Raw genomic sequence first — 17023 nt, 5'->3', positions numbered from 1 at the left:
CCGCAGGAAGCACTCTTACTCCCTAGTAACAACAGCGTGAAAGCAAGAAACCACGCCTTGCAAGTCTTTGCATCTTCAGAATCCAAGACATATCTCTGGAAAACACGCTCAATAAATTTTCACTGGTGGTGATAATGAAATACCCAGTCCCATGTGCCTATTTATCACCTGAGGTCCTGTCCTGAGAGTGCATGCGTGAGGCTCTCCACTCTGGTCCTGCTGGATTAGAGTTTCTCAAAGCACACTGGGTTACAGGTATACTCAAGGTATTATTCTACTCACCTGTCAGAGGCCCCAGGTTGGTCACCTCCACTTGTAAGCAGCTTCATCCATTTACCCCAGTGTTATACAAATATTATTTTCTATGTGTGCCATGATGTGAAAAAAAAAAAAAAGGAATAACTGTGCAAGATTACCATCTGTTAGGGACATTGAGGAGGGAATTCCTCACTTGTGTAGGTGCCTACATCAGACAACAGATGTGAGAGCCCTTCCCACTCAGACCATATTCTTCACTTTGTTTCTCCTCTCTCTCAGGGACTCTCATTTTTGGGTTCCAAGTCTACCACTCCCCCAAACCTTTCTCTTTTCTCCTCTCTTGATTTTCTACTGTCTGGTTCATTCTGCTGCTAGAAATTCTTCTTGTTCTTCCCCTTTCCCCTAAGATGCCCAAAGTTCATTGCAATTGAGCATTCCCATTGGTTTGGGGGTATAACAAGGTTGAAACAGAACACAGACAATAAAACAATAACGTTCATTGCTTCCCCAATCTAGGAGTCACTGAAAAGAATTGCTTTTTGCTTTTACCATTCTTTGCAGAACTTTCTTTATACTATGAATGTACTATGTTAATGATGATAGGTGACTAATGTAAGAATGTATATAAGCTCTTGAATGGCAGCTCCAACATGGAAACAATGAGACCTGTTTCTGGAAATATGAAGAGGACCTGATTAAAACATCTTTACCTAAATATTTTACTGTGACTTACATCCTAAGACTCCAGTGTAACTGAGGAGGAAAAAGAATCATAGCTTCCACTTGTTATTCCACTTCCTACTCTATGCTGGATACTGAACCAGGTACATAAAATACGTTAACTCTAATCTTCACAACCATGTGCAAGACAGGTGCAATTTTAAGTTCATGTAAGTACAACAGCAACAAAATCCAAACTTAGAAAGGCTAAGGGGACTTGTCCAAGCTCCCACAGTCAGTATATTGTAGAACCAACATCCAAACCCTAGTTTGGCCTCTTCTTAAAATATTACATTGTGTTGCTTCTTGCATTGAGGGTGGGGGATAAAAATAACAATGTTGTTGTAACCTGGAACATACCTGAGAACAGAGTTATGAAGGCAGGTATTTACAACAGCAATGCCGGCAGAGGAAATCGTTTCTAACCAACTGCATATCTTAATCCCATCCAAATGTTACATTGTTTCAACACCTTTGACGTGTCCACCTTAACTCGGGTTTCTTTGGGGCCATGGACATTTGATAAGGTTGGAAGACCTCATCTTCCAGCTAGTTCCCTGGCTAGTAGGGTGACAGCTACTTTGTGGCCAGGGTGACCTCGTAAAGTGGGACAAGTGACTCCCAGCCACACAGTTGGACTCAGTCTTCAGAGCAGGGGAAAGGTGTTCTTTCCTACCAACATATCTCACCGTCTCTCCTCTGCTTAAAAACCTCCGATGGCCACCCTTGCCAAATCCCCTCCCAAGACTGATTCCAGCCTAACCTCTCCAGCTCACCTCAAAGCTGCTGCCCCTCCCTAGGCCAAGGCACATGACCAGACCCTGCTTCTTGCAATTCCTGCATATTTCATGTTCTTTCATAGTTCTATGCTTTTGCTCATGTTCTCTCCAGCGCTTAGAAAACCCTCTCCACTTTTTCTACCTGGAAGGCCTCTGCACATACCCTGGTTAAGTGCTACCCATGTCAGGGAAACCTTCCCAGAGTCATTCACACTCATCACTCCCTGCCCTTAATGCTGTCATACCACCTAACTTTGTGTGGTAATCAGTGCTTGCTTTTATGTCATTCTCCTCTGCAAGGCTTGACACCCCTTAAGAACAAGGAACAGGTCTTATTTGTCTAGGTATCTGTCCCAGAACACAAATTAGCTCTCAGCAGGTGCTCAGCAAGTGTTTGTTGAGTGAATAAATAAAGGAATAAGTTAATAAACTGAATGCTCTGATTAAATCTAAGGCAAGCAGAAGGGAGACAAGAAAAGGTGAGAAAAAAAAATCTTCAAAGAGTTAATGAAATGCCTAGAAGTCTTTTTCATTACTAAGAGGGCAGAGTTAGTAGATAATTTGAGGGGGGTTATCAGGGATTATCACTTATTAAGCCCTTTCCAGGTATATCTCCCAGGAAAGACTTTATCCTCTAATCCTCTCTGGAAGAAGAAAGGCTGTACCACTCTTATTTTTGATGAGCTCAGGAAAGGATTAAAACAAAACTGCTAAGATTCTGCCTTCCCCATCCAGCTACAGTTTCAGCTGTAAACTTAGGTCTGAGGGAGGTAGAAAATTCAGACTGGACACTCAGCATGAATGTGGACTACAGTCCCTCCCTGGAAGGCCACAAAGATTAGGGGAACACTCCCTGATCTTGGACTAAGTACAGAGAACCACATCTCTCAGGGCTGGGGAAGGGTACCTAAGAGGGGAGAGGACTGCGCCTCAGGGGAAGCAATAGAAAACCTGCCTCTTGGAGGGTACTGGTAGGAAACACCCAGTTAATGCGGTCAGCACCAGCCACCTCGCATTTGGGCCTGAAGATGATGGGGCATCGATAAAGCATCTCTCAGGGAAGGTGAACCTGGCCCTCTCAATGGCAAAGCTAAGCTTGAAACTCTAGATCCCGGCCTGAGAGCTCTTCCCTCTTAAACTTTGTGGGGTAGAGATGTTCTCTCTGCTGAGAATGCTTTTAAGCCTCAATCCTGACAATTCCCCCTCATCATCTCAGGAAGGGAGGAAGGGAGGACAGGAGGAAGGGAGGATGGGAGGACGGGAGGCACTTTGGTCAAAATCCTGGCCATCCTTCAAGGCCTTTCTTATGATGCATCTGGATGAAGAGATTCCCTGACTGCTCAGCTAGGGCTGCTGACCCTGGCTGGTGCCCCAGGGGCTTCCCAGGCTTGCTCTGAGATCTTGCAATTCCCACATTCAGACCTACCCACAAATCATTCTCTTGGTTAAATCCTGGTGATTTATTTAGTTTGGAGGGTACAAATTTCTCTAGGCAGATTGTCTGATGTTCAGCATGAGGTTAAAAAATATGGATAATAAGAGGCAACATTTTATTGGAGAACTTACTATGTTCATTTTGCCCACATTGGCACCTTAAATCTTCTCAAGAATCTTTCGAAGCAGATACTAGAACGATAGCTTTTTTCTCTGGTGAGGAAACTGAAGCACAGAGTGGGTGAGCAACCTGTCCGAGGTTGCACAGAGTAAGTGACCAGGCTACAGCTAGCAGTCTGACCCCGGACATTTTCATCAATACATTCTGTACTTGGTACAGTAACTGACACAGAGTAAACACTCCACAGACATTAGATGCTATTTAAATAGGTTAATCTTAGCTCCCCTTAACCCTTGGAAAAGAGCAAAAGAAAAAAAGAATGAATCACTTTGTATGAATGAATCAATTTGTATTCATCTCATCTAAATATTTTACTTCCCTGTGCAAGGAGATTAGTGCCTACTTCTAAACCTTTTTCATTATTTGCAGGTTATTATAATATTTTTCACACCATATAATAATTATTTACTTGTCTGTCCCCTGTACAAATCTGTGGACTCTTGGAGGACAAGGTTTTGTGTTTCTTTGTAGGGAGAGTAACTGCCACAGTTCTCTGAGTAGGTAGGTGCTCAATAAACATGTTGTATGAATGGATGAATGAGCTAATCAAATCATCTAGAATCAAAACACAGTGGAATATTCCAACCATAACTAGTTCAACATAGGCAAACATAGTCTAGAACAGTGGTTCTCAAAGGGCTCCACAGCATCAGCATTTTGGGAGGCCTTATTGGAAATACACATTCTTGGGTCCCAACGAGGACCTTCAGATCAGAACTCTGGGGATGAAGCTTAACATTCAGCAACTGTGTTCTAACACGTTCTTCAGGGGATGCCTGCTAAAGTTTGAGAAACACTGGTCTAGGGAAATTAAAAAAAAAAAAAAAGTCTGCTATGTGTAGCCTCAGTGGCTATGCTGATGTATCCAGGAGCAAAAAGAAGAGAAGTCTGAGTAAGGACAAGCCTGAGGTTGAGTGGGGAGGAGGAAAGATTACAGAAGAATGTGGGGAGAGAGCCAGAGGGAGGAGAAAGGCAGTGGGTGAGAAGGAGAGACTGATTCACCTTGAAATCTCCTGGGAATGAAATGGGTTCATGATCTCAGCTGGGTGCTACCATAGCAACAGGTACAGTATCTCTCTCCCTACACCCCATCCCCAAGATGGCCAGGCACTAGACACACCTACACTGAGGCTGGAGTCCTGCAGAAGGATCCAAGCTTGAGTTGGAAAGACCTAGTGAGGGGAAAGCTTAGGGAAAAAGCACCCCATATCAGCTCTGGTCCCCAGCTGGGCTCCTGCAAAAACTACTACTTCTTCGTAAGGGCAGAAGACACAGCAAGGGAGAGGCACTTGCGTTTGCTCTAGGCTCACAGCCTAACACAGCCTGGCTTGGGTGGATGGCTCAGCTGCTCTGTGGGACACTGAGAAAAGAAGAGAGACTTAAGAGGAGAGGAAGGGAGCCCACCTAGCTGTAGGGTTGGAAGCAGAGGAGGGCAATGAAGCAGGGCTAAGACACTAGGGAAGGATTAGTCCAGAAGCCAGGAGAGGAGACCAAATGGGGAAGGGGCATACCAACAGAACTCACAGGAAGATTCCAGGCCAGAGACTCTGGTGGGAGAACAGAGGGATAATGAGGAATAGAAGCCTCACAAGATCGTCGCAGTCCTTTGCTGGGAATGGCTGGAGCTTGCGGGGCACCCACAAGGCAAACATACATCAAACCGTCTTCCCTAATAAAGGCAAGATGGGGGCTGCAAGAAAGGGACATTGAGATAAGCTAAATGCACAATGCTCCCCACATTTGATGAAAATAACTTAGTAAAAGGGAGTTTACAGCCAATTAGACATTAAAAGTAAGATATAATTGCTGTTGCTATGTTTGTTTCCAAGAAGAACTCTGTTATGATTAGACTAACAGGCTAGTGTTAGAACTCTGAGCGAACTGCATGGAAGACTTGGTATCACTCTCTGAGAGAAGAAAGCAAATGTGGAAAAGATAAACCAATAAACCACCGTTATGTTCAAAGACTCTGCCCTCAAAAAATCCTCGTGCAGCCTTGAACCCCTTTTCGGGGGCAGGGAGGATGGGGAAGAATGTGCTGAGAGATTTCTTCTATCTGATTTCTTTTAATCCTCATCACGACCCAGGGAAGTGGTCATTATCACCCCCATTTTATGAATGACAAAACTGAATTCGTGACAAGTAGTAAAACAAGGAATCCGGATTCAAATCCATGTCTGCCTGACTTCAAAAGCCGTGCTCACTTGTCCACAATAAGGGACATGATTCTGTCTACAATAAAGGAGAGGGGAGAGAACTGGTCCATACCAGCGGTCCATACATTACCCGAGGGCTGTGATGTCTATCCCAGCCAGAACTGGCTGTCCTTCACTGGGCAGCTTACCTCTGTGAGACACCATAGGACAAGCAGAAAACACTGGCCCTCATCTCTTATTAGTTGTGTGACAATGGGCAAATCATTTAAACTCTCAGTGCCTCAGTTTCTCAGTTTGTATAATGGGGATGATAATCCCTATCGTGGAAAAGTGCAGTGGGATGGTTAACAGTCCTTCATGATATTAGCTGTGCAATCTTAGGTAAGTTACTTTTCTGCCCATCATTGGCCTACCTTTATCTGTACAGATTGGAAATCATGTAGCTAAAACATCCCGCTCAAGGTCAGGCAGGCAGAAAGCATTCTGCCGGTGGATACTAGGTGTTCTAGTCAGTTCTCTTCCCCAGAGGCGACGCGCTCTGGTCTCCCTGCTGCTGGTAACATTTGCCTCTGACCGCTCACAGCTGTGCCCCGCCCTGGGAACCGTCCTTGTACCACACACCGGGGGATACTAGGTGTTCTAGTCAGTTCTCTTCCCCAGAGGCGACACGCTCTGGTCTCCCTGCTGCTGGTAACATTTGCCTGTGACCGCTCACAGCTGTGCCCCGCCCTGGGAACCGTCCTTGTACCACACACCGAGCGAGCTCTGCTGGTGTGGTTCAGTCCCTCCTCTGTCCAGCTTCGGCCTCCTGGCATCCCCAAAGTACATTCAATCAACACTATGCCTGCAGTCCTCCAGCGCAGAACTGACTTCCAGGGACCTCAATCTAAGATAATATAGATCTTAGAGAGCACTCAGTAAAGAGTCTTTGATAACAGTAATCATGACCGTCTTCGAACTCAAAGGACTATGACACTGTATATGCAACTCCTGGCAGCTTTATAAAATTGCTGGCTGGATGGTAGGTTCACTGAGGAAGAAGGACCGTGTCTTGAAGATCTTCACCTTTCCTCCAAGCACCCTGAAGACAGCAGGTCCTCTGGAAACACCGCATCAGCTCATTCAGTACAAGGTGACTCTGGTTCAGTCTAAAGTCCTTGGGGCCACACTAGGGTGAACTCTCCCTCAGGACTCCCAGGAAGACTTGCTATTACTTATATCCATCTCCTGCTTCATGCACGGACTCTGAGATACCCCCCGAGATACTGAGTTTTAGTGGGGCCTTGAGATCCACTGAACCGTATTCCTATCAACACATGAAACCTGAGCTGTGTATGTGTGTATACACACACACACACACACACACACACACACACACACACACACACACACACACACACACACACACACACAAAATCTCTGTGGGCTTGTGGAGTCAGACAGGGGATGGTCTGGGGAAGGTTGTATGGGTCAGGTGTTTCCCCTGGGGGCCCAGCCAGGGCCACCATGAATCAGAAAAAGTGGGCAAATGGAAGGTTCCTCAACTCTCTCCTTTCAGCTTGCAAGGAGCAGGAATAAAGTGGGTGTTATAACAGGCGAGTTTTTGGCATGGTCTCTCGAAGTCGAGGACCCAGCTTCTCCCTCTTCTCACCTGCTCCAGGGTTCACTTCCCTCTGAGGGGCATCACCCAGCTGGCGGCCTGGCAGGAGTTCCTGGGCAGAAAGGTCCATCCCCACCATCCTCATCTAGCCTACTCCATCAGGCCTCTGCCTCCGGGAATACGGCCCCAGGCATGCCCCAGAATCCTCCAACACTTCAGGCATGTGTCCGCTTACGGAGCACCAACTCTGCCCAAAGTACTGTACTGGAGGGAGCAAATGTCTAGAGAAAATTCTTGACCTCAGGCAGCCTACCATCCACAGGGAGAATGAAAAGTGCAATGATTGAAGGCATGAGAAAGGATATACCCCAAAAAGACATTCAGAGATGGGAAGATAGGTTCTGAAGGCCTGAGCGGTCCTATAAAACTTTCCCAAAAGAAAAGTCATCCCGAAACCTGAAATATTCAAGCTCCTTGCAGAGAAGTCCATCCACAGCCCGAGGCCTCCCATGTCAGCCCAGACTCATTAGCGCACAGCCAGGCTGTGGGACTGCCATCACCACCTAATTAACTGAGGACCGTGCACCCGGGGGGGGGGGGCACTCCGCCACCATGGGCACAGAGCCTGTGAAAATGTCCCTATTATGCAGTGTCAGGCTCAGTTGGTTTGTTCTTGGAGAGTAGGCCTCCAAGAAGCAACCCCCAGCTGAGGGTGACAAAAACCAAGTTCCTTCCAGTCAGGCCTTCCAGCCACCTGAGGGCAATTCCAGCAGGTGCTGGCCTTGGGCCTGGGAAGGATTAGGTCAGAGTTAGAAACAAAGAGCACCCGGGGAGGTGTGCAGGGCTCAAAGCCAGTACATGTGGAAAGCCAAGCACTTAGTAGGCAATCTTCCTACCTACCTACCAACATAGAGAGATAAACTTATATATACACATATATTCGTTTATATATTTATTAAAATTATTACTAAAATGGCTCTGCACTCAGCGGGGAGTCTGCTTAAGACTCTCTCTCCCTCTCCCTCTACCCCTCTTCCCCACTCTTTCTCTAATAAATAAATAAATCTTTTAAAAAAATAATCTGCCCCTGCCCCCCTCAAAAAAAATAAAAAATCTTCATTTTTTTTTTAAAGATTTTATTTACTTATTTGAGAGAGAGAGAGAATGAGAGATAGAGAGCACGAGAGGAAAGAGGGTCAGAGGGAGAAGCAGACTCCCCGCCGAGCAGGGAGTCCGATGCAGGACTCGATCCCGGGACTCCAGGATCATGACCTGAGCCAAAGGCAGTCGCTTAACCGACTGAGCCACCCAGGCGCCCAAAAATAAAATATCTTTAAAAAAAAATAAATTATAACTGAAGTAAGAAATTGATGAATGGATGAATGAATACCTGTTCGGACCTACAAACAGAGAAGCTAAAACAGGTGTGGTGGGTGGTCTCAATTGCACTGCTTTGTTCTGTGGGATGGTGAGGCAGGGAGTTCACCTTCCTTGGCATCATGTAACTGTTTTCTAGCTGGTTTGGACAAGAGTAGCAACAAAGGTGTCCTAACCAGTTCTCAATTTTTATGTACTTACTTCAGTTTTATTACCTGTAACATTTTAAATTGCAAAAGCAATGTGTATGAGGAATAACTGATAGTCAAACACTACAAAAAACGTGTAAAGAAAAAGTTTAGTTTCCCTCACCTCCATTCTCATCCTGCTGTGTTTACACAAGTGTTTACAGTCTGATGTGGATACTTCCCCACCTACCTCCATCCATGCACATTCAAACTTACATATAGTGTTTCGCTATTTTTTTTTTAAATGGAACCATACTATACACACGTTACTCTGTAGCTTGCTCTTCTTATTTAAAACACATTAGGAATGTCCCTCCAGGACAACCACATAGATCAAATTCATTGAAATATACACATACACACACACACCACACAGGCATGCACATACAGAGAACCAAAGCAATGCAATGTTCCTCTACTGATCTCACTACTGATGTTTGTTTGCTTTTGGTTTGGTACTGTAAAAGAAGATTGAAATACTCTCCCTTACATATTATATCCTTATCAACCAGCCTTTTTATTTCAATAGGTGAATGTCTCAACAATGGGCTGACAGAGTCAAAGGGAATATTTATTTTCGGTATTAATCCCCCCAGAGGTTGTAGTAATACCAGAAGCCACCAAATCTACCAGAAATTCATGAATGCCTTTTACTCCACATGCTCACAGGTACTGGATGTTATGACACTTAAATGTCAGCCAATTGGACAAAAAAATAGGTCCTATTTAATTTGCATTTTTCTGAAATTAGCATCATTTCAGGTATTTATTACCATACAAATTTCCTTTCCTTTGAATTACTTGTTCATACGCTTTGCTGTTTTTCCTAGGTAGTCGTCCTTTTCTTATGAATTTGTTGAGGCTCTTTGTATATCAGTTATTTTAGAAGCATGTTTGGGACACCTGAGTGGCTCAATCGGTTGACCATCCAACTCTTCGTTTCGGCTTAGGTCACGATCTCGGATCGACCCCCGGGTCAGGCTCCGCGCTCAACGGGGAGTCTGCTTGAGAATTCTCTCCCTCTACCCCTCCCCCTACTCCTGCATGCACACACACTCTCTTCTCTCTAAAATAAATCTTTAAAAAAAAGAAGCTTGCTTTTTGTGTCATTTTTCTTAGTCTATCAAGTGTCTTGACGTTACTTATGGTGGATGTCCTCTCCCACTGAAAAAATTATAATTTCTACATAATCATTTCTTAAAGTTGCTGAATCAAAATTAGCATTCCTACTGGAAATTAAAAGATTCATATTCTTTTCCCTCTCAATTTTATTTGAGGGTGCTCTGCTTCATGAATATTAAAATTTTGATATTATAGGTTGAACTGAAGCTTGAAGTAAGACCATGCATATTACAGAAACTCACAAGTGTATTTGGGAGAAAATAATAGTAAAATATCTCCTCCCAACCATTAGAGAAACAAAGGTAGGGAACAAATTTTCACTGATATTTACTCCATGTAGAAGGCTAAGCAAAAACCATCCACTGCTGAGTGCTTGTCTCAGGGCTGAAACTATTCAACATCAAAGTCCTTCTAGCCAGTCGATCCCAACCAGGCCCTTGATCTGGGTCATCTTTGGGTGTACATCACCCATGCAAGCTCCTCCTTCTATCTTCATCTCCTTCAACACTCAGCTCAAACACCTACCATTCCTTCACCTCCCTAGACAGAGGGACTCTGCTATCATGGGCCTCCTTGCATTCCCCAGCATTGCATTACCTATCATTTGGTAATTATTTACCTGCCATGTGTATTTATATTCCCAACACCTAGGACTGTACCTGACACACTATTTGCTCCTTAAGTAGCTACTGAAAGAAAGAAAGCAAAGCAAAAGAGCAAGAAATCAAGAGAGAAGCACTCAACTCCAAAGCCGAACGTTCACAGTTCACTGTCAACTCAAGATCAATCAGGAAAGAATGTTAAACATTGCTGAAATTACAGGGTAAGTTAATGAAGAAAAAAAAAAAAAGGATTCCATTTACAAAAAGCTGATTGACACAGTAAATGTCAAGAACATGCCTGGTTCATAAAGAAAGGCCCGCCTACACTTCAGGGTTGCTGAACTGCCATTCTCCAGCTACCATGTTTCACTCTGGGACAAATGGTTTTTGGTCAAGGATAAAGTCTAAATATTCGGGGCGCCTAGGCGGCTCAGTCAGTTAAGCGTCTGCCTTCAGTTCAGGTCATGATCCCAGGGTCCTGGGATCGAGCCCTGCATCTGGCTCCCTGCTCCGCGGGAAGCCTGCTTCTCCCTTTCCCACTCCCCCTGCTCGTGTTCCCTCTCTCGCTGTCTCTCTCTCTGTCAAATAAATAAATAAAATCTTTAAAAAAAAAAAGTCTAAATATTCATTTTTCAGACTCTTAATGAGTTTTGGAATGATCACTATCATTTAGCCCTAATTGACTGCAGTCAATTTTCTCTGAGTTAATCTTGACATCAACACCCCACCTAAAAGACTTTTCTATGATAAAAAAAAACTGATTCATGTGATAGCATTCACTTCAAGCTCACATCTTTGAGAAGCGACATATTTTTAAATTGACTATAAGACTACAGGGATGTCTGGCAATGAGCTCCTAGGAGAAAGGATTTCCAATTTTTAATAGAAGAAAATTATTTGGTTGCACAGAGTCCTTCTTTAGAAATAGAGGCCCTGCTTCCTCTCTGTAACTGCTGTGGACATTTACTTCCTTAGTCTCCTGTTTTCCCTGAAAGTGTTCCCATTCCTGGGAGTTGTTGAAGAATCTAAGAAAAGGAAAGCTTCCTGGAGCACCCCCAATGATCAGAACTTTACAGTAGGACAGCTGAACTTTTCACCTAGGACAAGGTTCAAAGGTTATTGACAGTCGTCTGAGGGACACAGACCAGCCCATCTCAGCACTTCATCACTTCATGTAGCTTCTTGGTGATTTTTTTCTTCTTTTTTAAAGAATAGGACTTAATCGGTCTTATGATTCCGGCTTCCAGCATTACAGAATATGTCTAAATGATCTCAAATGTGAATTTCATAATACAGAAATAATTTAGTTCATTTTAGTACTAAAATGAATACGAACTAAATGTCAATAACGGGGTAGAAGAAGGCTAGACAGAGAAAGCAGAGGTGGGTTGACAAGACACGACACTAAAACAATGAAATTATTGTATCACGATTCCAAAAAGTTTAGCAACCTTTAGCCTCGCCCACTGGAGAAGCATGTTAGTGACAGAGCTTAAACCTTACTCTCCCTAATTTGTAATAATTAGCAACACTGTGGAGAAACCTGATGCTCCTATAAGTATCTACCACCTTGAAAGGCCTTTTTCTAAACCCTGGAATGCCTAGATAGCATTCCCATATAGTTGAACTACTGTGCTGGACTGATGGGTCCCCTCCAACCCACCCTGTGACCACAGCCCATTTCATCAATCCACGGCTCTGTTATGGCCTTCCTCTGCTCAGAGTTCCACAGTGGCTACACTCTGCTCACCAATTGGTGGCTGTGAGCACAACCATCTGGGCCCAATGAGCATGTTGAGGCTTCTCTCTCCCCACTCCCTGATAGGATCCCTGCCATATATCTAAACCTGACCTCTTGCAGTCCTTTGATAACATACTACATTTTCTAGATACAGGTGCTATTTCCTCCAACTGAGATGTCCACCTTACATATTCTATCCATTGCTAACTCTTCCCACAAGACCTAGTTCAATATGCTTTCTCTTCTGTAAAACATCCTATCAATGGCTATCCATCTTGAGTCATAATTATTTGTAACCCCCACAGTACTTGTAACACTGTAAATGCTAAATAAATGTTTACTGAATGAGATGGATAATGTTTGTTGCAAAGAACTGAACCGAATTTTGAAATTCTTCATTGTTCTTTCACCCTGCTAGAATGTTAATTATTTTTATAAGATTTTGTTCTTCTGGTCATAAAAGCAATGCATAAACATTTGAAAAGAAAAGCGTAAACAGAAAAATAAAAATTACCCACAATCATCACCTAGAGATAACCATGCTCATTACCCTCTTAATTGCACATTTTACATCAATGCAATTAAATAAATTTACATATGGAAGTCCTACGCCCTGTGCGTGTTTTCCTGAATTTAGATCAAGTCACATACTCTGTACTCACCCAGCATTTGGTTGACCAGAAATCTCTGCCAGTGAGCACTCCTACATATCAACAGTACAATGCAAGCAGATGTTCTTGGTGATGACTTTGGGCCCAGCAAGTTTCTGAAGTGCCTTCTCTGAATCATAAATTCATAGAACTTTATTTCTCAGAGTGACCTTAGAGAACATCTCCATTTATGTCACCTCTCCCTTCTCCCGTGCATTTGATAGACATGGCTAATCATGCAAGCTACTCTTCAAAAATGAGTTTGAACATGATCTCAGAATCCTCCTCCAGGCAACTATGTCCATCGACTAAAAACTGCATGCAGTGTGAAGCCTACTTGTCAGCTGAGATTCCATCCCCCCATTTTTGTATGGTAAAAGGTCCTGAGAAAAACTGACTTCCCAAGATCCAAACACCCATGAGGAGCAGAGCAGGAAGCAGAACTCTCTAGCTTTGCTTTAATGTCGTTTGCTTTATATCATACACCTAAGATGAGATTAGTTTTATATTATTTGAATTTAAAATGCATCCTACTGCAGCTTGATTTTTGTAAAATTTATACTCGACAAAATCTCTTCGACAGTCTTAAGTACTATATTTGATTAAGCAGAAGTTTTTAATTTATAAAACCAAAAAAATATCCCTGCTTCAGACAAGTCCCCTAATCATTTAATCATTCAGCAAACATCTGAGAACCTACTCTGTGTCCACTCTCTGCTAAACTCTGGCAGAAAAAATAATTCAAGGGGTAGTCCTTGTCCTTAAGGAACTTACTGTATAGTTTTTAAGCAACCGCTTCAGATCCCACCCTTTTATCCTCTGGATCCAGCCCAAATGGACTCCCAGAAAAGGTGCTGGGGTAAGTGGAGGCAAGAGAAGGATGAAGTGTGGAGTAGGGAAGAGCTTCCCCACTGCTATGGGCTACACTGTGTCCCTCCAAAATTCATTTGTTACAGTCCTAACTCCCAGTATGACCACATGTGCCTGTATTTGAACACAGGGTATATTAGAGAGGTGATTACATCAAAAAGAGCCCATTGGCGTAGGCCCTAATTCAATCTTACTATATAGACACATGAAGGGATATCAGGAATGAACACACACAAAGGAAAGACCATACGAGGACACAGCGAGACGATGGGCGTCTGCAAGCCAAGAAGCCTCAGGAGAAACCAAATCTGCCCACACCTTCATCTTGGACTTCTAGCCTCCAGAACAGTGAGAAAATAAATTTCTGTTATTTAAGCCACACAGCCTGTGGTAATTTTTGGTTTCTCTAGCACACCAATACACCTATCAGCTACTCTAACACTGCCCTCATAATCAAGGACAGTTCAATAATGAAAGAGCCTTGACTCTTTCAAAGAGAACAGCCCTCTACTGAGCCAAGAGCTGGCTTTCCAAGACACTGGGGAAGACTCTTAGCTGGGGGGGGGGGGGGGGGGGGGGGGGGGCGGGGAATGGAGGATCTTACTTTGGATATGCCAAGCATAACCTGAGAATGGAAACAGGCATGAGGCAGCTCTGATGGATCAGTGCCAAGGAGGGTTGGTGGAGCCCTTCTCAACTGAGACATCCAGGAGAAGGGAGTAGGGACTCTGTGACTCAAGGACACTATAATTAGACTAGGGGCATTCTGGGCCTGTACTGAAGGTCTTAGATCAGCAGAGTCTTGTATGCCCCTTGAGGAGGGCATATACTCATGGTGGGCCAAGGCATGACCCTCGCCACCACGGACAAAGCTGGCTCTGTGAGTAGATGTTCCTTTACCTGTGCATTGTAAAAAGACAGCTTGATACAGGCAAGGGATCTGAAAGGGTCATGGCCCACCCCATGAAAAAGAGCTAGTAGTGGAAAACATCCCCTTCCCTTCCTCCTCATACTACCAATACTTTCTGCAGGGTCTCCCATGGCCTCCAAAGACAGACACAAAATGCAGCACAAGACAACATGGGAGTAGAAAAGCATTATTTCTAGAGAAATCAGTTAAGAGCTTGAGATGTGGCTTGCCACGTACAAGCTGGGTGACAATACTGGTGCTCCACCCTCTCAGCATCTTGGTTTCTTACTGTAAAGATGGAGATGATGATGCCAATCTCACAGGGCTATAGTGAGAATCAAGTGTGGTCATTTATGGACATGTTTGAAGCCACTGAGGCGCTCCATAAATGCTAGTTATCCTGGCAATTATTAAATTTACTTACTACATCTTCTTCTGCTTATCCAAGTTCTGTCCTCTCTTATTGGCAGATTGACTTGCAATGTGAACGTGCATTTTATATTCAGTTAGACTTTGAACAATCGAGGGAGAGAGCCATATGTTCAATATTTTTCCTGTCTCCCCTTTATACATGTTAGAGAACTGTGGGCTCAAGCAGTGCAAGCACTTAACAAGCATCTATTTGGCTAATATACACTTGGCCCCATGGTGCCACGTCTTTCCATGAACCCTAACTGCATTATTTTAACGCTCTCAACTCTTCTTCTAGCCGATGGCCTTCCTTCACTTCCCCACCACCGGTCACCTCATAACCCAAGCCAGATTGCACGGTGCTACCAAGACAGCTTCCTAGAACATTATTTTTAAAACATTCAATCTCTTACTCAAAGAAAATTTTGTCAGCTACTAACTGCCCATAGGACAAAGTTCTAACTCCTGAGCTAGACATTCAAGGCCTCACATCACATAGCACAGCAGGCCCACATTCTTTGCCACTACCCTCCTGTACAAATCTTCCACTATGGTCAACGTAGCCTGCTTGTTGATGCCAGACAATAAGTATTTCCTGAACAAGTGGATGGATGTTAGATAAGCATTAAGCAAATGACCATATCATACCCAATTCTGCCTTTTGGTTTTTGTTCATACTTCTTCCCTCCTGGAGGGTCTCTCTCTGTCGTGGGGTCACTGACTTTGCACACGATCAGTGTATTATATGGTGCTGTGTAGAGTTATGTACTTCCCTTACAACCACATAGGGGAGCCTTTCTCCTCCTTCTTGTACTTATTTAAGTGCCTCCACTCCTCAAAGGCCAGCTTGAGCCTCATATCCTGTGGAAACAAGGCTTTTCTCACTCCATGGCACTCAGGAGTCTCTCTCTTCTCTGTGTTCTTCATGACACACGTTGCCTTTGCCTTCTAGCTCCCTCCATCATGCATTTATTATTCGAACTTCCATATAAGTCCACCAGATAATAAGTCCCTTAAGAGAAGTCTGAGTCTTTTACCTCTTTGCACCCCCAGTACCCACCACATTGCTATGAATGCAATGCAACCCACTTGGGACTCCTCCCAGGGAAATACCTTCTGACAAGTTGGGAGAAGCTATCCTCCCAGTGTCGTGGGCAGTGCGGACCAGTCCTAGTATGCTTTGATCTGCGTTCACTCGGGCCTATCTGTCAACTCTATTTCAAAGTCTCACCTTGAGATGAATGAACCCTAAAAGAAAAACAAGAAATGAATTCAATTGCACATGTCAGCCATGTCTCAACATGTGGATGAGGGGGTGTCAGCATGGTGGAATGACATTATCCAGGTGAGTGGTATCGGCATATCTGTCACAGCAATCAGGATATGCTCCCCTTCACAGTAAGGATGGTTGAGGACAGCTGACTCACCACATGAGGCTGCTTTTCCAGTAGCAAGGCTGGCTTATGCCGATCTATCCCCCTGCTCTCACGAGGCTCACCTGTAGGCTTAATTACGTACTTGTACCATACTAGACAGCTAGCTTGGCTGGAGGCCCTGAAACAATTCAGTGCCTCCCCCCAACAGGAAAACCTATCTGGGCCATATCCAAATGGAACTCATGACAGCTTTGTTCCCATCTAATTTTCATGGCCATCTATTTGCTATAACAATAATATAGTGACAATATGTATAAATAAAACAAAATAAAAAATAAAACCATTTATATGCCATAATAGCCCTGAAATATTTATGCTCACCACAAACCTCTTCTCTGAACTTCAGGGTCATATATCCAGCTGCCTATTCAAGTTTTTCCGGGAATGGCCAACAGCCATCTCAAATTTAACACGTCTAAATCCGAGTTCCTGATACTGCCCTTGCAATGGAATTCCACTCGTTTTTCAGGCCAAAAACCTTCAGATCACTCTTGATTCCCCTCTGTCTCTCACATCCATTTCTGGTTCATCAATAAACTGATTGGCCTTTCCTTCAGAACCTTCAGGATTTCACTCCTCCCCACCTGT

General features: G+C 43.9%; 1 protein-coding gene across 9 annotated transcripts in view; it reads right to left on the bottom strand.

The window, feature by feature from the left end:
• CACNA1E (calcium voltage-gated channel subunit alpha1 E) overlaps positions 1–17023 on the bottom strand; it is a 501028-nt gene that overhangs the window by 158637 nt on the left and 325368 nt on the right. The window lies entirely within an intron of this gene.

Source organism: Zalophus californianus, chromosome 10 (assembly GCF_009762305.2).
Source record: "Zalophus californianus isolate mZalCal1 chromosome 10, mZalCal1.pri.v2, whole genome shotgun sequence".
Lineage (NCBI taxonomy): Eukaryota > Metazoa > Chordata > Mammalia > Carnivora > Otariidae > Zalophus > Zalophus californianus.
Note: the sequence above shows the minus strand (reverse complement) of the source record. Positions and strands in the feature narration are given on the sequence as shown.